This window comes from Panthera pardus, unplaced genomic scaffold (genome assembly GCF_024362965.1).
Source record: "Panthera pardus isolate Hobbes unplaced genomic scaffold, ASM2436296v1 HiC_scaffold_16, whole genome shotgun sequence".
NCBI lineage: Eukaryota > Metazoa > Chordata > Mammalia > Carnivora > Felidae > Panthera > Panthera pardus.
Window position 1 is genome coordinate 127,482,101 of NW_026526721.1, and position 23,367 is coordinate 127,505,467.

At 49.4% G+C, this 23,367-nt stretch overlaps 1 long non-coding RNA gene across 1 annotated transcript; it reads right to left on the reverse strand.

Moving 5' to 3' along the window:
- Nucleotides 1-107: 107 nt before the first annotated feature.
- Nucleotides 108-17,165, reverse strand: LOC128777321 (uncharacterized). The gene is made up of 3 exons (XR_008422580.1): nucleotides 16,949-17,165; nucleotides 8,876-9,009; nucleotides 108-1,018 (listed from the first exon to the last, which is right to left on the reverse strand). It is a non-coding gene; the product is annotated as an uncharacterized LOC128777321 (long non-coding RNA).
- Nucleotides 17,166-23,367: the final 6,202 nt, after the last annotated feature.

The window sequence follows — 23,367 nt, forward strand, 5'->3', positions numbered from 1 at the left end:
ATAATAATAATAATTAAAAGTGGTGTCTTAGCCCAAGTGAGAGGCTACATTGGGACGGAAAGAGGGAAAGGAAAGGGTTGAGGATTTGGTGGGCCACCCATGCACTCTTGGCACTGAACAGAACCCCCACTTCTACTCCCCCTCCCCATATTCCTGAGGGTCTTGGTTCTTAAATATTTGACCATATCCACAAATGGCAGCTCAGGCTTGTTGCTGTTTCTCGAACACAAGGAATGATGGGTAGTTTGCATTTTCAGACTGGGATACCAGTGGACAAGGCAGGTCCATCCTTTTTTGCAAGGCTAGGATGATCCCTAGTATCTCGTCAAGGATCCATGACAAGTCCTGGGGATTTTGTGAGGCTGCTTTAAGGAGAGAGTTGGAATGAGGACATGGTTTCCTTTCCACTTGAACAGAGAATGCTTCAGGCTGGGAGGGTCTGGTAGATGGGCAGCCTCCCCATGGGTAGCTTTGTCCTAGCTAGTTTTGTTGAGCCACATGCTGTGGTTACTCCGCAGTAGGATTGGGTATCCAAAGGTGGCTTAATCCTTCTGCCAGCTCCACCCAGCACAAGGAGTCCCAGAACCATCCAAGAGACCAGGAGCCATGCTTTCCCTCTGCCTGGACACAAGCAGAGGGTGTTTGCGTGTGTGGCACATTCTGGGGCCCTGCCTCCCTCCCTTAGTGTGGTATCACCACCCTTTCCCTGTGCCCAAGAAAGCTTATTACTGAATCCATAAAATAGAAAACCATCTTCAGTTTCAGATGTTATATCAGAAACAAAGTGCCTGTCTCCATGGGCCAGTCAGCATAACAGGTCCCCAATCAGGATGTGAGGAGCAGTCAGGCTGACCACAAAGCAGCAGGCAGCCAAACGGGTTGTGGACACTTGAAGAGAACAGTTAGCCGCCATGGCTGTGGGTGAAGTATTTTCAGGGCAGGTGTAGGGACTCAGCAGCCATATTGAGTAACCCAGTAGTATCCTAGAGAACATGTCTTCCTGAGTCAGCCTGCCTGCCTACAAGAAAGGGAGCCAAACAAGTGGAAGGATTGGGAATATCCAAGGACTTTTCCCAGCAACTTTGCATCCCCAACTTTGATGGGCCCCAGCAGAGGGGAGCGCTCCATGAAGGATCCCCACCCAACATAATGCCTATGTAACCGTCCCCACCCTGTAGCCACATACCCACCACAGCGCTCTCCAGCCTGCCTCCCACCACCTGGGCAGCATCAATGCCTGTCTTCCTCCTACCAGGCCCCGGCTTAGGGTTTACTGTGTGGATAGGTTCCTCTCCGAGGATGCAGGCCACAGAGCTCCTATTCCCACAATTCTTCCCTCAACCGCATCAGCCCACAGCTACATTTGCTAAGATGTGGTGTCCAAACAAAATGGTGGTGCCATTGGTAAGGGCATTCCAAAGAATACCCTTGATGAAAAAATTCCTGTTTACCTCCACCTGGCCCCAAAATAGCTCTGCGAGGGCACCCAGATCTGAGGTCAATAACCCCTGACAAGAGTGCCATGCCATCCCCAGCAACTTTGGCCAGGGACTCTCAAAGCACCTGTGCCTTTTGTGGGAGCTAGTCTGGGAAGAGTCATTTTAATATTTTCTTGACACAGACCAGGGGGGATGAAGAAACCATCCCTCATGCCCAGCATATGTGCATGCATGTGTATTTGTGTATGTGTCTGTGCACATGTGTGCCTGAGTATGTGTTACAGAAAAAGATGTGAAGGGCACCAATATATTCTGGCTTGTGCCCTTGCAGGGCAATGGGGTCCTCTAGCCACAGGCTCACCAGTGGGTCTAGGGAGCCATTGCCTCTCAGGAAAAGGGTTGAGTAAGCTTCTCAGTGCACTTTGAAATTCAGCCTAACAAAGTTCTGGAACTGGTGGAGCTGCAGGCTGTGCTGGGGTTGGGCAGACCCTTGGGGACAGGAGTGTTTGCCCATGTGCCCAGACACCTGCACTGAGGGGGCCTGGGTCCCACAGGGGGCTTTGCTGGGACTTTGGGAAGCCAGGTTCCTCTTCGAAGGACAGAGAAAGTTCCTCTGCTCTGCCTGCCCTGCCCCTACTCAGTGCCTCCACTAACAGGGCTGAGGGTGTGGCTCAGAGGGGCCCCATTCTGCCTGCCCTTGAGGGCTGGAAGGCCACCTGTCTCAGCCATCTCTTAGCTCCTGGTTAATCGTTAACTCTTCCCCTGGCCCCAGGCATGTGTCAGGCTCAGAGGACTTGGCAAAATGTGCCAAGATAGGGGCAGTAAATTGGGGCCCAGTCACCCAGAAATGGAGGAAGCCAGTCCACTGCCCCCAGGGACCCCAGCTGGTCAGGAAACTTGTTTGCAGTGCCACCATTTTGTTTTGTATTCAGCAAGGATGCAGCCAGGACACAGCCGAAGTCCCTGAACAGCCCTTGCTGTGTGTGACTGACACCTCAGGAGGCAGCGCAGAAACCTTGGCACCAAGTAGTGCCTTGACACACCCACCACGCCTGGATCCAACATCAAAGAAAAGCACCATGGCAACGAGGGGCACCAGGATCTCCAGATCCTTCTTTGTCTGTCTTTCTTTCTTTCTTTCTTTCTTTCTTTCTTTCTTTCTTTCTTGATACAATTCACGTCATAAAATCCACCTCTTTATTTTTTTATTATTTTTTTAAGTTTATTTATTATGAGAGAGAGAGAGAGAGAGAGAGCGCGCGCACATGCACTCGAGCAGGGGAGGAGCTGAGAGAGAGGGAGAGAGAAAATCCTAAGCAGGCTCCAAGCTGTCAGCACAGAACCTAAGATCATGACCTAAGTTGAAATCAAGAGTCAGACTCTGGGGGCACTTGGGTGGCTCAGTAGGTTAAGTGTCTGAATCTTGATTTTGAATCAGGTCATGATCTCACAGTTTGTGGGTTTGAGCACCAAGTCAGGCTCTGTGATTACAGCATAGAGCCTGCTTGGGATTCTCTCTCTCCTCTCTCTCTCTCTTTCTCTCTCCCTCAAAAATAAATAAACTTTTTTTTGAGAGAGAGAGAGGGTGCAAGTGAGCAAGGAGCAGAGAGAGAGGGAGAGAAAGAGAGAACCCTATGAGGCACATAGAGAGGGAGAGGGAGAGAATCCCAAACAAGGAGTCCGAAGCAGGGCTCAACAAGCTTGCCTGATGCAGGGCCTGAACTCATGAACCCCAAGATCATGACCTGAGCCGAAGTCAGATACTTAACTGACTGAGCCACCCAGGCGCTCCAAATAAATAAACATTAAAAAAAATTTTTTAAAGAGTCAGACGTTCAACCGACTGAGCCACCCAGGCGCCCCTAAAATCCACCCTTTTAAAGTGTACCATTCTGTGGTATTTTATATCACAGCATTCATTTTAAGCCAGCAGTCAAACATGGATCGTCAGCAAATGCCCCACCAGTGGGCCATATGGACAGAATTAGAAGTGCTATTTGATCTGGCACACTCACACTTGTCGTCTCCTATTTCTCAGGATGACACTTTGACCTTTCTATAGCTGACAATCTGCTTCCACCTGGCCCAGCTCAGCAGCTCCAGCTCAGCCCTCTGGGCCACAGAGAGGACACTGTCTGCTCTGCGCTAGAGCCCTCCACCATCTTACCCCCCGGCTGCCAGGCTGAAGGTCCTGGCCAGAAACGTGGGAAGGAGGCCTGTGAAGCCTGTGAGCCCTGACCCCTCAGACACTCACTGGCTACTCAATATTTTCCAGAGTCAAGGAGCACTAGCAAGGATGTGTTCAGTTTTGTGAGACCTGAACCTTATGTGATTTGGGAAGCCTTTTTAAGAAAATGCATGCAAACTGGCAAATGCAAAACTAGGTCCACTGTCGTGGAAGGGGCTTTTTCAAGCAAGCATCTCAAGACTTAAGCTCCACTGATTTCAAGTACATCTGCATCCAGGGACGGGTATTATGTCTCCCCCAAGGAAAAATTCTCTGCAAGGCACCCATGACCGACTCAACCTTGTCTCTCACTGATGAGGCTCGGGGCCAGAGATCAATGAAGCTGCAGTTTTTCCCCACCTAAGACAGATGGAGTGGTGCTTCTAGGCACCCACCTTAACCTAACCCTGTTCCCAGGGGCAGCAGTGCCCACACAAGGTGGCCTTGAGTCCAGCAGGGAGGTATCACCACAGAGGCTGGATAATAGGGCTAATCATCTTGCCAAGGGCCAGAGCTGTGGCTGGCCCACGTCTGTACCCTGCTCTCACCTGCCACACCATCTCCAGCCCCTAGCCAGAGTTTGGCAGGGTGGAGACACCTGTCAGTCAGCTCTCTGGGTGCCTGGGGAGCCATGCCACTCAATGGTGGCCCTGACATTTTCTACACATTCCCTATTCTGAGGGCCTGCCAGCTTTCAATGCTGACCTGCCAAATGTCACAAACTGTCCTCAGATAAATGCCTCTTGCAAATCCAAAGTTTCCTACCTGGGGCCACATTCCAGGTGGTTGGGCAACTACGTGGACACCACCCTACACAGGTTTGCCTCTTCTTGCATTAATTTGGCTTCTTCTCTAGCTCCAGGAGGCCCTGCCCAGTCTCTCCTCTGCAGCCCTTACTTGCTCAACAAAATGCGCTGTGGAAATCATCTCAGCATGTTGCGTCAGTGGCAAAAATGCCAAAATCTCAACCAGAGAATGACTAACTGCACAAGCCACAGCTGAGGTTTGCCCTGAAAACTACAGCAAGTTTATTTCATTGAACATGAAGGAAAAACAGCCCTCCTTCCCAGAGTCTTGTCTCTAAGGTTTGGGTTCTCTGCCTCAGCAAGACTGACTCCTCCTTTTTTTTTTTTTTTTAGTTTTTTTAATGTTTATTTATTTTTTTAGAGAGAGTGAGACAGAGTGTGAGTGGGGGAGGGGCAGAGAGAAGAAGGAGACACAGAATCGGAAGCAGGCTCCAGGCTCTGGGCTGTCAGCACAGAGCCCGACACTGGGCTTGAACTCACAAACAGCAAGATCGTGACCTGACCCGAAGTCAGACACTTAACTGACTGAGCCACCCAGCCGCTCCAAGACTGACTCTTCTTTACTCCATCCTCTTTCTCTGTAAGTAGGTGCCATGGCTTCATTCATTCATTCACTCATTCATCCATTCTTTGCTGTCACAGATGTTTATTGAGTGCCCACCATGTTCCCAGCACTGCAGCAGACACGGCAGTATGCTGGTGGTTAAAGCAAATTGTGTGTCCAAACAACTTTATGTTCCTACCATCTGTTTTATCTTTATACCCCATGTGAACCAAGCACAGGGGTGCTCATAAGTGTTGGCTAGAAGAATATTCTGGACAAGAACCGGCTCCTGTCTACTTTTCTGGCACTGATTCCATCACCATCTTGTGTGCACCCAGCCATGCAAATGGTGGAAAAATGGCTCTGCGTGCACTGTTGTCTGCCTTACCTCCAGGCCTTTGCCCATGACACCCCTTTTCTCTGGAAAGGCTTTCTCATCTCTCATCTACTCTCTTGGTCTGTTTAACTTAAAACTCATCCATCAAAATCCAGCTTGAGCATCACTTCCTCCTGGCAGCCACCCCTCCCAAATTCCTTTATGTTCCCCAGGCCCATGAGGGGGAGGAGAGGGGAGAATTGCTGACTGAGCAGACGTTAGTCTGTGGCTCTGCTTGCTTGTCAGGGAGCAGATGAGACGACGTAACTGACCTTTTTGATTATACAGATGTTACCCCTTGTCCCTGTGCCAGGGTCACAAGTGGCCCCGAACACTGTCTGGACAGCAGCCCCTTAGTATGTTTTGGCTGGAGAGCCCACTCCCCTCCTTCTCGGCCAAACCCACACCATTCATTGGAGGTAGGGGAGGATGAAAGGGCCTCTGTGGGTGGAGTATTGGGGTCAGAGAAGGAGAAGCTGAGCCCGAGGGCTTGGGCCAAGGTGGAAAGGAGGGGCTGAGCAGGCAGCTGTAGGTGTGTGAGCCCAAAACCGGCCCTGCAGGATGGCTGGCCCATGAGGCAGGTCCCAGCGCTGCCAACCACGTGGGCCCCAGGCAGCCCCAGCCGTGGGAACCGCTGGTGGAACCAAACTCCCTCCACCTCCAAGAGATCTGCTCCTGCCCAGCTCTGCCAGCTCTGGGCTCCCTCTGGAACAGGCCAGGGGCAGAAGTAGAGGCAGAGTGGAACACTTTTTATCAGGACACTATTCCCAGGCATGCCTTATAGCACTTGAGTCCCAGGGTTCAGAGCAAGAGCACTGTGCTCACAGCCCAGTTAGGATGGGGACAGGGAACATTCACTACCTTCCTACACCATGTCCAGCTGATGGACCACCTCTTCTTCATTTGCTAATTCAACAAATGTCCAGTAAGCACCCACTGTGTGCCAGACACTGTTCAAGGTGCTGAGGAGATCATAAAGCAGACAGAATCTCTGTCCTTTGGAACCTGCATTCAAACAGTAGTTGGTGGGGGTGCGGGGGGGGGGGGGTGCGGCAGGGGGAGGGGCGGGGGGAAGACAACCGGGAAACAGAATACATTTTACAGACTGTGTTAGAACAGTGGTTCTTAAACCCATTGTGGCACAAAAACAGTTTATTTTTTTCTAATCTACATTTGGATTTCCGGGCAATGCAAATTGCTATAGGTTCTATAGTATTTGTAGATACCTCAGTACAGAAGTTCCTGAATGCTTGCTCCTAATGTCTGCGTTCACATCCTCGTACCGTGTTGGTGACCACTGTGTGAGAAGGTGACAAGAGCTTTGGGGGATAGCAGTGGAGGGCAGGAGAAATGAGGAGTTTAAAGCAAGGTGGCAGAGCTAGGAGGAGAGTTGCAATTTTAAGGGGTGGTTATTGAGAAGGTGACGTTTGAGCAAAAGATCTGAAGATAAGGGAGAATGCTACATGTGAGTCCGAAGAAGGCACATTCCAAGGGTTAATAAAAAGTAGAGCTTTATGAGTGTGGATTTTGACTAGTTGAAGCCTTACTGATAGGCAAGGGACAGGAAGTGAAGGAGCATTGTAAGGGGAGGGCTGAAATGGGGATCCATCGGCAGGGGTGTCCCCAAGGACAACCTCCCTGAATTCTGCAGAAGCTGAAGCTCCCTGAGGTGGCTTCCGTGCCCAGGGTGGGCCTCGAGTGACCCACAAACCCACAGAGATCCACAAGGCCTCTCAGGCCCAAGCAGGGCCTCTGTGGAGCCACTGTGATCCTGAATGGGCACACAGTTTCCCTGAACCTGGTTTCTTCCCTCCTTTCAGAACCTTCTTCTTTCATGACCCAGCTCTCAATGCCTAATACAAGGGTCACCCAGAATACCAGACACAGGCCATTTAAAAAAGACATTTTTTGCCAATCTCAATGCATCTACCTCCAGCTTTGAACAGAAGAGGCGCGTCTAGCCCAGGAGGGGTTTGAGCCCTGTTCCTGTGTCCTCATAGTAGGAACAGGATCAAGACTGTAGGGAAAGTTCCATCCATCTGATTTGTTTCTGTATCTCATCCCAGGGCATGTGCAACATGTAGAGATTCCTTTCTCTTGTTGAACACACTTTCATACCCGTAAATATATACCTAGTCATATATACACATTTCCATACCAAACACACACCCAGATTCAAAATATACTCACGGGCTTGGCCATATGACACCTTCCCACAAACATCCATCATAAACCTTCAGGTACACTAAAGTGGCCATGCACACTTACACACACACAGACACACACACACTCCTGTGGGCCCACACCCACACCCACCAAACACAAAACCCCAGAAATGTGCACATGCTCCCCACACATTAAGACACCCCCTTCAAGTGAGTTTCTACTTAGAACAAACACACAGCATCCACAGTGAGTGACAGATGGATGGGACAAAGTTCACTTATGCATCCAGGTGGCCCCGCCAACACAGCCATGAAGGAGCAAGCAGCAGGCTTGGCCCCTCACCGCTAGGCCTTTGGGAGGGCAAGGCTGGGGTGGGGTCAGATTTGGGCAGGAGACGGGCAGAGCTCCTGGCTGCTGACTCAAGGCAGGGAGCAGACAGCCTTGTGCATTCCCGACAAGTAGGTCACCATGACGAGAAGTGCTGGCCTACGTGTCAGACCTAAGGTCAATTGGAAAAGGCTTGGTGAAAACTCAGTACTTGCGAGGCAGCAGGTGTTAAATAGGTGCTGCCTTTCATTGCAGGTCTTCAGTTAGGTCTATGCAGCAATGGGGAACAGGTGTCCAGCGCAAGCGCTCTTGCTGGGTGCAACGTATATGGAGGGAAAGTGGACAACGGTTTCAGAGGGGCTGCAATATGGGACAGAAGGGGGAGGCAGGTGGACATATCCCTAATGTTGTTACATTGACTGCTACTGTGTGCGAGGCACTGTGTGGGTGTTCTCATGGATTATTTTGCAAGATACAGACCTGTACATTAGATATTATTGCCTCCATTTCACAGATGAGGACACTAAGGCTCAGAGAGCTTAAATAAATGACTCCAGATCCCCAGCCAAAAAGGGAAGAACTAGGATTTGAGTCAAGGTCTGACTCCAAAGCTCAGATTCTTTCTACATCTCCATGGTGAAGTCAAGATTTGCACTTTAAATGGTCACAAACAAGAGGAGCCTCAGGAGACATAACTAAATGTATTATGGTATCTTATATGGGAGCCTGGAACAGAAAAATAACTCCAGGGAAAAACTGATGACTTTAGTTCATGATAATGTAACAATATTGGTTCATCAATTGTAACAAACATACCCTGCTAACTGGGATGTTAAAAACAGAGAAAACTGGGTGCAAGTACACAGGAATTCTTTGTATTTTCTTCATAATAATTCTGTAAATTTAAAACTGCCCTAAAATAAAAAGTTGATTACAAAAGAAAAACATTTTTTTTTACTTGCCAGAAGGAGGAGGCCACAGATAACTTACCTTCCAAGGTGCAGCCTGTGCCCGAGGCCTAAAAGAAGCAGGGCCTCCGGAAAGTGTTTTGACCCCCTTGTCTCTCTTTCCAGTAAAAGGCCATGTTGGACTTTGTAACACTGAGTTCCCATCACCTGCACCACCTGAAAAACAGACATTAATTGCAGGGCTGTTATGGCCAAGGCCACCTGGATCCCCTTCCTAAATGGGACAATAGGGCATTCCAGGCAGGCAGAGCTAGGCAGAAGGGCACAGAACTCTGGGGCTCTGCAAACTGGCAGGAATCACTGAGATTGATGCAGGGAGGTCTTGCTGAGTCTGCCTGCTCCCGCCTTGCAGTGTGGCCTGGCCAAGCCCATATCCTCATTTTCTCAACCGTTCCATTGGCATATAGCTTTCGAGGTATACATCTTGCACTTTTTTTTTTTTTATTTTTTTTCAACATTTATTTATTTTTGAGACAGAGAGAGACAGAGCACGAACAGGGGAGGGGCAGAGAGAGAGGGAGACACAGAATCTGAAACAGGCTCCAGGCTCTGAGCGGTCAGCACAGAGCCCGACGCGGGGCTCGAACTCATGGGCAGTGAGATCATGACCTGAGCCGAAGTCGGACACTTAACCGACGGAGCCACCCAGGCGCCCCTACATCTTGCACTTTAATGGTTAAATGTATTTGTAGACATTTTATTCTTTTTGATACTATTGTAAATGTAATTGTTTTCTTGATTTTATTTTAGGGCTGTTTATTGTTAGCATACAGAAATAAAACTGATTGCTATATGTTGATTTTGTGTCTTGCCACCTTGCTGAACTTGTTCATTAGTCCTAATAGTTTTTTTAGTGGGTTCCTTAAGATTTTCTGTATACGAGACTTTGCCATCTACAAATATAGTTTTACTCTTCCTTTCCAATCTGGATGCCTTGTATTTAATTTTCTTGCCTACTTGCTCTGGCTACAACTCAAGTACATATGTTGAATGGAAGTGGTAAGAGCAGATATCCTTGTCTTGGTCCCGATCTTAGGGAGAAAGCATCCAGGTTTTCACCATTAAGTATGAGGTTGGCTGTGGGGTTTTTGTAGGTACTCTTTATCAGGTTGAGGAAGTTCCCTTCTACCCCTGGTTTGTTGGCTGTTTTCACATCATGAAAGAGTCCTGGGTTTTATCAAATGCTTTTTCTGCGAATATCAAAATGATCATGTGGTTTTTGTCATTAAATTTATTAAAATGGAGAGTTACATTGATTTGTAGGTGCTGAACTGTTTTTGCATTCCTAGGATAAATCGCACTTGCTCATGGTATAAAATCTTTTTTAGGGGCGCCTGGGTGGCGCAGTCGGTTGAGCGTCTGACTTCGGCCAGGTCACGATCTCGCGGTCTGTGAGTTCGAGCCCCACGTCGGGCTCTGGGCTGATGGCTCGGAGCCTGGAGCTTGTTTCCGATTCTGTGTCTCCCTCTCTCTCTGCCCCTCCCCCGTTCATGCTCTGTCTCTCTCTGTCCCAAAAATAAATAAAAAACGTTGAAAAAAAAATTAAAAAAAAAAATCTTTTTTATATGGATTCATTCTCCTAGTACTTCATTGAAGATTTTCCCACAAGAATATGAGCCCAGGAAGGCTGGGGCCATGTCTATCCTGCTCACTGCATGATTCTTAGTCCCTGTGGAAGCACCGGGTGCAGTGAGTACTCAGTAAGCCCTAACAAATGAATGGAAAAGCGAATCTGTAAAACGCAGGCTCTAAATAGCTTCCAAAGAGCTCACATTTACAAATAGTGACCATTACATTATCACAAATGTCTCAGTGTGCTGATCCTTGTACACCACAGAGGCAGAGGAGATTATGAAAAATCCAAACTTAGAATGAAGCCCTTCCCAGGTGAGGGGACATTGGGCAGCTTGGTCCACAGTCCAGGATATCTTGCCTGGGGCCCAGATTCCAGAGGGAGAAGCTTATGGGGACTTGGAGTCTTCCTTCCACATGCAGTTCCCCCCAGGCTGGGAAACACTGCAAGGTCTGAGGGTGGTGACATGTGCTCTAGGGATCCTGAGAGCAAACATGAGACAGATAAGTGCATGTGTCATAGACAGCAAGGTCTTGACTCCTGTGGTCCGGGGGGTGGGGGTGGGGGCAGATTTCTGGACACTGTGGCAGCCAAGCCTGTCCCCACTGATAGGCCTGCCATTCATACATCTTCTGAGTAGGTTTTTAAGCTCATCCTGAAACCAGGGCTATTAATCTGAACCCATGGGAGTTGGCATGAGGGTTAAATGAGATAATGTATGAAGAGCCTCATCCACGTTGGGTGTAGAGATTATTTAGATAGCTAGTTTCTATTTTGAGAGCAAGACAGAGCACTAGCCACAAGCAGGGGAGAGGGGCAGAGGGAGAGAGAATTTTAAGCAGGCTCCATGCTCAGTGTCAAGCCCGACTCTGGGATCACAACCTGAGCAGTAATCAAGAGTCAGACGTTTAACCGACTGAGCCACCCAGGCTTCCTCATTTAAAGGGAGCAAGCAGCTGCTTCTTACTCTGGCCAGAGTTTTACCGAGTGGACGTGAGGGCCTAGAATTGCCAGGGTTTCTGGTGCTCAAAAGAAGCTGGACATTTGGATTTTTTTTCCCCATAAAATCTCTTCATCTTTTTAATGTTGGCAAATAATCTCATTCTCCTTTAAAGCCAAACAAAACCTGTGAGCCCCAATATGGGGCGCCTGGGTGGCTCAGTCAGTTGAGCGTCCAACTCTTCATTTCGGCTCAGGTCCTGATCCCAGAGTTGTGGGATCAAGCCACATGGTGGGCTCCGTATTGAGTGTGGAGCCTGCTTAAAATTCTGTCTCTCACTCTGTCCCTCTACCCTGCTTGTGTACTCTCTCTCTCTCAAAAAAAAAAAAAAAAAAAGTATTTAAACTTATTCTAGTAGGAAGTCCGCTGCCAGCCAGACTCTCTTACAGCATCATTTTATTCATAACTTTAAAAATCCCAATAGGTGCCACTTGAACAAATCCAAGACCCAGAGAACATGAGGTAACCAGCACCCCCACGCCAGGAGCAGCCTTGATCAAGGCTCCACCTTCACCTCCCACCTAGACACAGGTGAGGGCTTCTTCGGGGGAAACAGAAACATTTCCCCTTGTCTCCCCGGGTAGGAGCTTCAGGAGTAAGGAAAGCTGCCCTTCCTTTTGCCCCCTTTACCCCCCACCACCATATGTCATGCTGGCTTTTGACTCCCACCATAAGAACAGTCCAGTCACAACACAAAAGCAGTGGCACAAGAGGGCACCATTGGAAGAAAGCTGGGCATGACCAGAGAGCTGGGGCATAGCCCCTGCCTGCCCGCTCTAAGAGTGGATTCCAGATTCTTCCTTCTCCATGTGGTGGGAATTCTTCTCTGGATTCTGGCATCAGGCCTGAGCTGCTTATCTGCTCCATACTGGCCTTATCAGAGCAATTCAGTGAATCTACCAAGAATGTATTTGCTGCCCTTTTGGCAAGCAGAGTGCTTGCAGAGCCCGCCTCGGGCCCTTCTTTTCCAGGAAGCAGATCAGCCGAGTAAGCTGGGCTAGGGATCTGGCTGAAATGCCCCCAAGAAGGACCACCTGTGTCCCCTCAACCTAGGTGAGAGCAGCTGAATACCTTCTGTGGCACTGCATTCCAGCCCACCTCACAAACTCTACTAATGGTGTGGGTTGCAGTGTGGTTTTGGCCAGAGTTCATTGAGACTTTGAAGGAAATGGAAAATGAACAGTAGGAAAAATAGAGGGAGAACTGACGCATCAGGGGACATGAGGCATGGAGGGTGATGGAGAGAGGGGCCTGGTGATGAGGAGGACACTAGTGACTATTTGGAGCAAACTTTCGTGGCTAGAGAAGGTGTCAAGGTTGTGTGTACAAGAATGTTCTTTACAGCATTGTTTAGAACACTGAATACTTGAAAATAAGTTCAAGGTTCAGCCACAGGAGATAGATAAATAAATATGATTCAGCCATGCACAGGTGAAAAACTGACAGCTGGGGGTTAGAGGCAAGGGAGGAAGGAGGGATCCATTGGCAGAATACATAGGATGTTCAGGGCAGTGAAACTACTCTGTATGATACTGTAATGGTAGATATGTGTCATTATGCATTTATCAAAACCCACAGAATATACATCACCAAGACTGAACACTAATGTAAACTTAGGGTGTTTGTGATGTGTTAATATATGTTCGCCAATTATAACCTATGTACCCCTGTAGAGGGGGATTATGCAGGGGGTGGGGCCAGGAGGTTTACGGGCAACCTCTACACTTTCTTCTCAATTTTGCTATGAGCCCAAGGCATCTCTAAAATAATAAAGTCTTAAAAAAAAAATCCCTGACAGCTCACAGGTTTTGTTTGGCTTTAAAGGAGAATGGGATTATTTGCCAACGTTAAAAAGATGGAGAGATTTTGGGGTGCCTGGGTGGCTCAGTCGGTTGGGTGTCCAACTTCAGCTTGGGTCACAATCTCACAGTTTGTGTGTTTGAGCCCCGTGTCGGGCTCTGTGCTGACAGCTCAGAGCCTGGAGCCTGCTTCAGATTCTGTATCTCCCTCTCTCTCTCTCTGCCCTTCCTTTGCTAGTGCTCTGTCTCTCTCTCTGTCACTCAAAACTAAATAAACATTAAAAAAAAATTTTGTAAATGATGGAGAGATTTTATGGGAAAAAAAACAAACCCAGATGTTCAGCTTCTCTTGGGTACCAGAAACCCTGGCAATTCTAGGCCCTCATGTCCACTCGGTAAAACTCTGGCCAGAGTAAGAAGCAGCTGCTCGCTCCCTTTAAATGAGGAAGCCCTGCAGGTGGTTAAGTTTCTACCTGGGGAAAGCCAACTGTGCAGTTTCATACAGTCTCTCTCGGATTTGGGTGTAGATCACTTGCTCATGCTATTCTCTATACCTGAAACATTCTCCCCATAACCCTAACCCTTTGCCAGGCTAATTGGTTTTAATCCTGCAGGAATTATGTTAAATGCCACTTCTTCAGGGAAGACTTCCCGGACTACCCCAGACTGGGTTAGGGGACTCTGTTTTATGTTGTCAGTTCATCCTTGTAAAACTCTTCACTGATGTCACAGAAGTAGTTGTGCCTACTCTCCCCTACAGAAGAATTCCACTTAATAAATTTAGACGTAATGAGGAAATACAAAATGACCATTAGAACACCAGATCTCTGCAGACAAGATCCACCCATAGATATTAAACTTAGTGAGCAAAAGTTTAAAAGGAAACATGAGATTTGCACAGTCTCAAAGTATTCTCCCCAAAACAAATTTTTATTAATGACAAAAGGGAAAATAGTAACTTTAGAATAGCAAAATCTGGCAGATTTCATCTTAGGCTATGTGACCAAGATTAACACCTGCAGTAACAGAACATATTGGCATCACGTGTCTCCTGATATCATGCACTGAGAAGGGCATGCCATCTCTGTGGCATCCTTTCTGATAATGCATAACCTCAAACTAATCGTGAGAAAACATCAGACAAGCCCAAATTAGGGGATCTTCTGTAAGGTAACTGACCAGGAGTCTTAAAAAAATCTCAAGGTCTGGGGCACCTGGGAGGCTTAGTCAGTTAAGTGTCCAACTTGATTTCAGCTCAGGTCATGATCTCGTGGTTTGTGAGATCAAGCCCCCTGTCAGGCTCTGCACTGATAGCAGGAAGCCTGCTTGGGATTCTCTCTCTTCCTCTCTCTCTGCCCCTCCCCCTTGCTCCCCTTGCACATGCACTGGTACATGCTCTCTCTCTCTCTCAAAATAAACAAATAAATAAACTTAAATTAAAAAAAAAAACTCTCAAGGTCATGAAAGACTGATAAACTGTCACAGATTGGAGGAGACTAGGGAAACATGACAACTACATGTAATATGAGACACTAGATTATATCTTGGAACAGAAAAAAATATGTACACAAGTGGAAAAGGAAGTCCATCCTGAGTAGTATTGCACCAATGTTAATTTCTTGATTTTTAGGTGGTAATACAGTTGTGGGAGATGTTAATGTCTGGGGGAGCTGGGTGAAGGGTATATGAGAACTCTGTGTCATTTTTGCAACTCCTCAGTAAGTCTAAGATGGTTGCAAAATAGAAAATCAAAAAAGTGCTTGTGCAATTATTTGCTTGATGCCTGTGTCCCTTGCTAGGCTATAAACTTCACAGGGACAGGGAGTGTGACTGCACTGTCTTTTCATCACTGCATCCGGGGCTCCGTAAAATGTCTGGCACACAATGAGTATTCAGTAAACACGTACTGAGTAAAGAGACCCGTAGCTATTGACATAGAAAAGTCCAATGTATAATTCCTGAGTGGAAAACACAGGGCACAAAACAGTACATATAGTTATGTCAACATTCATATACATGAAGAGGCTAGTGAGTTACAAACCAATGTTGACTATAGTTGTATCCAGAAGATAAAGTTATGGGTGATGTTTCTTTTCTTCTTTTCACTTAGTTATATTTTCTAAGTATATTTAAAGGTTCACAAACTACTTTCATGTGCAGAAAAAAAAATGTGTGTGTGCACATACATAACAACCACATCTGCATTTCAAAGAAAGCCCTGAGCGTCATGCCTGGCAGCCCTGGAGCCAGACCTCAAGATCTGGGCAGAAGATGCACAAATCTGAGCACGGGATGGGGCAGGCAGTGCCGAGGATGTGCAAGAAGGTGGGCTAACTCCCCTCTGCTTCTCAGTGTCTCCATCCCTCCAGCCCACCCTCTCTGAGCAAAACTTCTGACCTGGTGTATTAATTTCCTAGGGCTGCTGTAATAAGTTGCCACAAACCGGGTGGCTTACAACCACGGACATTTACTCTCTCATTCTGGAGGCTGGAAATGTGAAATCAAGGTGTCGACACACCCTGCTCCCTCCAAAGGCAGAAGGGGAAAATCCTTCTTTTGCTTCTTCTTAGCATCTGGTGGCTCCTGGCAATCCTTGCCATTCCTTGGTTTATAGCTGTATCACTCCCCACCCCCAATCTCTACCCCTGTCATCACATGGCCTTCTTCCCTGTGTCTCTATATCTAGATGTCCCTCTTCTTTCTCTTATTAAGACATCAGCCACTGGATTTAGGGCCCACTCTAACCCAGTATGACCTCACCTTAACTTGATTGTACCAGCAAAGACCCTATTTCCAAATAAGGTCACATTCACAGGACGGGGGAATTAAGACTTGAACATACCTTTTTGTGACACATAATTCAACTAGGAACTTCCCTGTGCCCATTATCTATTAGTGTGCAACACACTACCTCAAAACTCAGCCACTTAAAACAGCAACAATTTCATCAGGTCACAGTTCTGAGGGTCACCAATTTAGGCGAGGCTCAGTGGGGAGATTCTTCTGCTAGTTGCACCTGAGTCATTGGTGTGACTACAGTCTTCTAGTGGCTCTAATGGGGCTGGAAGGTCCAAGATGACCTTATTCATGGCTGGCTTTTGGTGCTGGCAGTAGTCAAATGAACCCCAAGGGGGATGGCACTTATCTATTCACGTGGTCTCTCGTGCTCTGGCAGGCTAGACTGAGTATGTTCACATGCAGCTTGGCAGATTCTAAGAGGACAAGATGAAAAGCTGGAGGACCTCTTGAGGTCTAGGCTGCTGCATCCTAGTGGTCAAAGCACATCATAGGCAAGCCCAGGTTCAGGGGTGGGGAAATAAACTTCACCTCTTTGTGGAAGAAGCAGCAGAGTCGCACTGCAAAGGGGCATGCATAGAGAGACAGGAGGAGCTACTGAACCCATTTTTCAAAAAGCCTACCACAGGTGCCAAGTTCTGGGAAGAAAAGGTGAACAGATTCAGACCTTGCCCTTAAGAAACAAGTGTAACCCTGATGAGAATGCACTGGAAAAAGTCCCTGTGTTAGAACAAAGGCAGAGCATCCCCTGATGCATGTGCAGGGAGGGAGTAGGAGGTGACAACCGAGCAGCCCCCTTGCCCTCCAAATCCCAGGCCAAGGGCCTCTCACCTTCTCCTGCTTCTGAGCAGTGACCCCCATGCCCTGGGTCCTATGGCTTATCACAACCTCAGATGATCAGTCCTGGGAATCATAGTCTAACCCTACCTCAAGGTATGATCTCAGATCCCCAAAGCAGCAGCTATATGTCCTTATGTGCGATGCTGACAAGAGGCCAGAGAAGAGTGTCCAGCAAGAGAGGTGGTGCAGAAATGGGCCTGGAATCGAGCCTTGGCAGAGTCGTCTCTTCCCTCCCTCACAGGCAAACACTTGCCCTTTTCTCCAGAGACTGCCCAGGAGAGGACTAGCTGCCCACATTTATGGGGGAGGAAAGCCTCCAGGGGCACACATATCATATGCCATATGGAGGTGGAATCCTGGCTGCTTTTATTTACCGAGTGGCTTTGAGCCTCTTTCCTCATCTGTGAAATGTGGTGTATGGGCGATAAGGGTTTTGTAAGAGTGGATAAGAATGATTTACAAATATCTCAGAAGCTGTACATCATCTACAAGGACATGTGTTGCTCTTGCCTCACTCGTTTCTTCATTCATTCTCTCATGCGATGTTTAACTTTGTTTCGTTTGCTCAGAGAGGCCCCCTCCTCCTAGGATCTGCTCTTCACTTTTCTTCAACCATGTGTTCTGAATGTGCATCTTCCTAGATGCTCTTCTCCTAGAGGATGGCTCATGGATGGGTGACTGTCTCAAGCTGACCTACTCAGCATTCTTCCCTGGGGGGGGGGTGGTTAATGTGAGAAGGTAGAGGTGGCCTACTTCCCCCAAAAGTTTGGAGTCAGAAAGTTCTGGAGTCATTGCTGGGCATGTCCCTCATCACAGGGAAGAAGTAGAAGAGGGACAGGAAATGAAGCAAATCCTGGAGCTGTGTCCATTGTTGGTTTCTAGTTCTCTCTGAGGCCCACCTACACCCTTCTCTTCCTACAGTTATGAGAATTTTCCTGAAAAGATTTCTTTTTGTCTAAGCTTGTAACCAAAAGAATCTTGATTAAGACAGTTAATTTGTCCAATGTTTATTGAGCAATTCCATTTGTCAAGCCCTGGAGATATAACAGAGAAAACCTGGACCCTCTCCTCTGGGAGATCACAGTCTGGGAGTTGGGGGGTACAGGAGACAATACGCTGTGTGATGGGGGCTGCCACAGAGCAGGCCTGATCCATTTTGCTTGGAGGAGATGCCTACCCTGGGCCTTAGGCCTGTGGGTGAGTCTCCCTGGTGATGGAGGAGGGTGAGGAGAATATAGGGGACAGTTTAGACAAAGCCTTAACAGTATGTATAAAGACACAGGAAGTGGATCAACACAGCCCCACCCCCCCACCCCCCCGACACACACACACTGGGAAACAGAGGTGTTTCCTGGGACTGGGGTTCAGGTAGAGAAGGAAGCAGGGTCAGATGAGAAGGGCCTGGTGGACCAGGCTTGAGAGCATGACAGGAGTGGGCAGTTGCTGAGGAACTGGGTGCCTCCAGGGTCATCCTTAGCTGATGTGAGATGTACCAGGTGAGGTCAGGGGCTGGCAGGACTACTCACAGGGTCTAAGAGTGGTTGCCCAGTTTCCACTTACAGCCTCCACCTTGCAGCCTGGAGGTGGCCAGGAGGTGAGAATGGAGTTCAGCCGTGCAGACAAGCTCAGCCTCCTCCAGCACTCTCTTGCCTGGCCCTCTTGCCAGGATGACCCAGGCCCGTCCCTCTTTACATGCTTACCCCACACAGCAGCAGGCATTGACCAGCAGTCACATCACGGTGGGCTAGCTTTGCTGTAGGTACCATGCCCTCTGCTCCCACAGAAGCCTAGAGCACACTGCCTGGCAACAAACATATCTGCTCAACCTCAATCACAATAAGTGAGCCCTTTGGTTCACATGGAAGGGAGGCAGAGAATCTAGAGGGGAGGACCTTTCTGGAGGAGCCCCTGCTGCACAGGACCAGAGGGGTGGTCTTCTTCTGGGGACCAGAGCCTTTCCTTGCCCAAGAAGTCATTAAGTGCAACTCAGCATATCAAGCAAAAAAGCCTTCACTCCAGGGGCATCCAGGAGGTCAGCCCATGTGGAGCCTATGATGGTGTCACAAGAATAGGTGGTCAGCTCAATGCAATGGGACTGTCCGGACACGTGCACCCAAAGTTGTCATCAAAATCAGTGAACATCATCAGGAGGACATAGTATGGGCAGGTGGAGCTCATAGATCAAATGGCCAGAGCCTGCGAGGACTCACACATCCCCTGACCCTCTGCCACACCAGACCCCGTTTGGCCACCCAGCTCCCGCAGCACCCCATTCAGCATCCTGCAGTAACACGTATGTCTGATTCTGTAAGTTGTTGCCCAGCAGGAGGCCCTGAGGACAGGCCTGTTGTTCATATTGCAGCCCCGGCTCTCACCTAGCTAGGTTTGGCATGGGGCAGAGGCGGAGAGCGGGAGTTCTGAATGAATAAGGGATGCCTCGGAAGCTCTCGCAAGAAACTTAGAACTAGCAGCAGGTGCTGGGCCAGCACAGCCCCAGAGACTGGAGGGCAGGTTCTCAGACAAGAGAGACAGAACATGCAGTGGATTCAGACCCGAAGAGGTTGATGGGGACAAGCTCTGGAAGGGGGAAAGTATTGAGCAAGGCCAGGATGATGCCCAGCAGTGTCCCATCAGAAGACACCCAGAGAAGGGAGGACAGGGATGCAGGGAGGTGATCCTGTGGGATGAAGCCCTGCCAGGGCAGAGGGGATCCACAGGTGAGGGGGCTCAGGGCAGAAAATAGGGACCCAGGGGCCTGGGCCCCCATAGAAGAGCCCTAATGTGACAACATGAAAGATGTCAGTCCTGGCTGGGACTAACATCCCATGTTGGGATGTTAGGGATCCCAACATCCCATGTTAGGGATCTCCCTAACATCCATGATGATCAAGGCCCCACATCTGTGCTAAGCAAACCCCAGGAGCAGGGGTGGCTGGAACCCATACTTACAGAGGCCAGGGAAATCATTGACTCCTTGACTCCTTATCAAGCCAGGTGGCCCTGATGCTCAGACAGGTGAGCATGACTGCGGGAGCCTGCAGGCTGACAAGGGAGTTGGTGGGGAGGGGCTGTTACCATGGGATCTTCAGTGACCTGGTTAAGAGTGTGACGTCTTTGGGGTGCCTGGGTGGCTCAGTCAGTTGAGCGTCCAACTTTGGCCCAGGTCATGATCTCACTTTGTGAGTTCAAGCCTCACATTGGGCTCTCTGCTGTCAGTGCAGAGCCCACTTCAGATCCTCTGTCCACCTTTCTCTGCCCCCCCCCCCCACTTGTTCTGTCCCTCTCTCTCTCTTTCTCTCAAATGAACATTAAAAAAAAAAAAACCAGTGTGACATCTGAGCCCACTCAGCAGTGCCCTGAGCTGGTGGGGGGAGGGGGAGGCAGGAGGGTGGGGCTGTGGGAAGGAACTAGATGAGAAACCCCTGCTCCTGGAGCAGCAAGTGGAGGATGAGCAGGACTTACTGGGTGCTGGGTGGCCTCCAAGTACCAAGCACTGGAGCAGATAGAAACAGAAAGTGATTCACCAGAATGGAAGAGTGAAAGGGAGGCTGGAGAAAGGGGATTGGGACCAAATCCCAGAGGGCCTCCCAGGCCAAGGCCAGAGACCAATGATGTCCTGCTCTCCTGGAGAGCACCAAGGAAGGACTGGAAGCAGGCATGGCAAGGGCAGTTGTGCATTTTAGGAGGAGCTGGAGACCCAGCCTATTAGCCCCCCACAGCACTATACACCATGGTACTTCTCAGGCAGTCTGGCTTCAACCTCCCAACAGTGACCTAGGGGAGGGCAGAGGGTGGTAGCCATGGCCTGGGAAGGCAAGTCACCCATGGGAAGCTCCACCCCTGGGGGCACCCACCCCAGCAGATTCCATGGTGGGATCAGGCCCAGACTCACCCAGAGTCTGGGGCATGGGAGGAAGCATGACCATCAGGCCATGGGCCTCACCCAGAATGGAGTCCCCTTTAGTAGCCCATTGGCTTCTCGAGGCACTGGACCTGGTCTGCAAGCCATCCCCATGGTGCCCGGCCCTCCCAGCCCTGGTTTCCCATTGGGCTGGGCTGGCTAAGCTAGAAGGCCCCAGGGCCCCATTTTGGGCCCTGCCCTCACCTGTACCTGCGTCAATACTGCTGCCTGCCTTCTACCTCAGGCTTAAGAAGGGGACACCTGGGCCTTGAATTACCCACCAGCTACCCAGGGTTCCCTGACCCCGTCACCTGTCAAGCAATGTGGGCTGTGCTGTGCTACTGAGCTCTATTCTCCCCCATCTCTGCCACTGCTCAGCATCTGCCGGGAATGCTAGGTTCCCAGGACCCAACTCAGCTGAGGGCCATACCACTGCCCCTTTGCACAGTCCCAGCTGACAGAAACCAAGAAGACGCTCGGGGCAGTGTTGGAAGGATCCCCAGCCTCTCCCCCTTGCACAGGCACCCACCCTACCCCCACCCCACTTGCTCCCTATGACAGGGCAGAGCCATAGTCTGAGGCATTTCCTCCATGCTCCTGGGAAGGGGATTTTCACCATGTGGGGCTGACGTGGGAACAGGTGATTCATCACTTTCAACAGCAGAAGGATGACATAGTCTACAGCTCCCTGCAGGAGGATGGGAGGAAGGGAGGAATGGAGGGGAAAGAGCCTGGAGAGAGTGAGAGGGAACAGGGAATCACACAGCCAAGCATCATTTTTGGTACATCCTCCAATACTGAGCTGGGCACGGATGGTGTAGCTGGAAACAGATGATAAAAAAACTCACAGTATGTGGAACAGGTGTTTCTGAAGTAGGAAGAGGAGGTTCTGAAGTAGGAAGAGCAGGGACCCCTGACCTGGGAGGAGCCAGAAAACCTCACAGAGGAAAAGCATCTCAGCTTAGGCCTGCAGATTGGACTGGCCAGTTAAAGAAGGGGAGTGAAAATGGAAGGTGGATTGCCAGGGTGAAGGCAGGGAAAGGAAGGCACAGGGAAGGATCTAGACATTTCATGTGGTAGAGAGTGAAGGGCCAAGGGGTACAAGATGGGCCTGGAGAGAGAAAAGCTAGAACAGCATGAACCCCAGGAAATGCCTATTGACTGGAAGGGGGCTCTTTGGTCAGATGGCCATTAGATGGTTTGGGGAGTGTCTGGTTTCTGCTAGGGCTCTTAGCCGTGCTCCCCAGGATCATGCCCTTCAGAGTATTCACTCCTGCTTCTGTCCATGAGCCTGAGACCATAACTCCAAGGCTAATACTACAGGAGCCTCCTGTTACGTCTTCCTGGGACCCCCAGCCAAATCTGCATTTGCTTTCCTGGACCACATAAGGGACTAATTTTGCAAACAGGCCCCCTGAGGTTCAGAAAATCCAAGGAACTTGCCTGACATTACAGGGCACATCAGGCATTGAGGCATTCCAAGCCTGTCCAATGCCAGAGCTGCGGGCAACATTAATAGGTGTCACATTCATGTCACATACATACACAACATGTTCCCTGGTCATGTAAACTTGGGAAGCTGGGTTAAACTCAAACAAGGACTTTCCTACAGGACTTTTCAGGGTCTTTAATGTACTAACCAGTAATAGGAGATGTACAGCATGGAGAGATTTCCAAATGCATTTGGCCATGGAATCCTTCTGTCCCTGATGGAGCTGTTCTCTCCAAGGATCCCACCAAGAAGGCTGCTGGTCTGGATGGTAGAGTCAGAGACAACTCTGGAAGCCTCCCTGCTTACACTGCTTACACTTTGTGTACACTCACATAGTGCGGTCCTTGCATTTGGGAGGGTTGATTCACTTAGGGTTTTACATGAGCTTGGGTAGAGCAGAATGGGGAGGCCAGGCTCCCAGACCCCAGCCTTCACAGGAGCCCTCTCCACTCTTTGCACGTTGGCTGTGGCCTTGGATAACCCGCCATGGCTCAGGAAGGGACAATCTCAGGCAAAAGAGCCATTCCAGGTCACCAAGGGCACCAGCATGTTTGGGGAATGCTTCCAGGAAGTGGTGACATTTTATCCATGAGGGGTGAGTGGGAAAAGAGCAAAGGCACAAGGGAAGAAGTCACAAGGGCAGCACCAGGGCCACTGGGAACAAGGCTGGGAGAGGCCAGGAAAGGGTGCTAGTGCTGGTGGTAGAGTCATTGAAAGCTATCCAAAAGGGATTTGGACTTGAACCTAGAAGTATCAGAACCACAGAAGGTACTTGAAAGAGGAGTGAGTTGATCAATCCATAAATAATTGCAGCCTGGAATTATTCCCAATCATTTCTTCCTCCCTGTGAGCTCCCAGGACCTGCCTCCCACCCTCCCCATCACATGACCTCAGTCACTGCCTGTGAGCTCCCAACTCATGCCTGCTGGAGTGTGCCAGCTCTGATCCAGCCCATGCCACTTCTTACCTCATCCTCCTTCCCTGCCGTCTCCTTGGTCTGGTATCTCCCCTTGGTTCCCTGCAGATGGCCTCGCATTGCCCTAACAGAGAACCTTGCACGAGGCTGCTCCCAAGATTCTTCCCTTCAGTGCAGCCTCCTCAGGGGAGCCATCT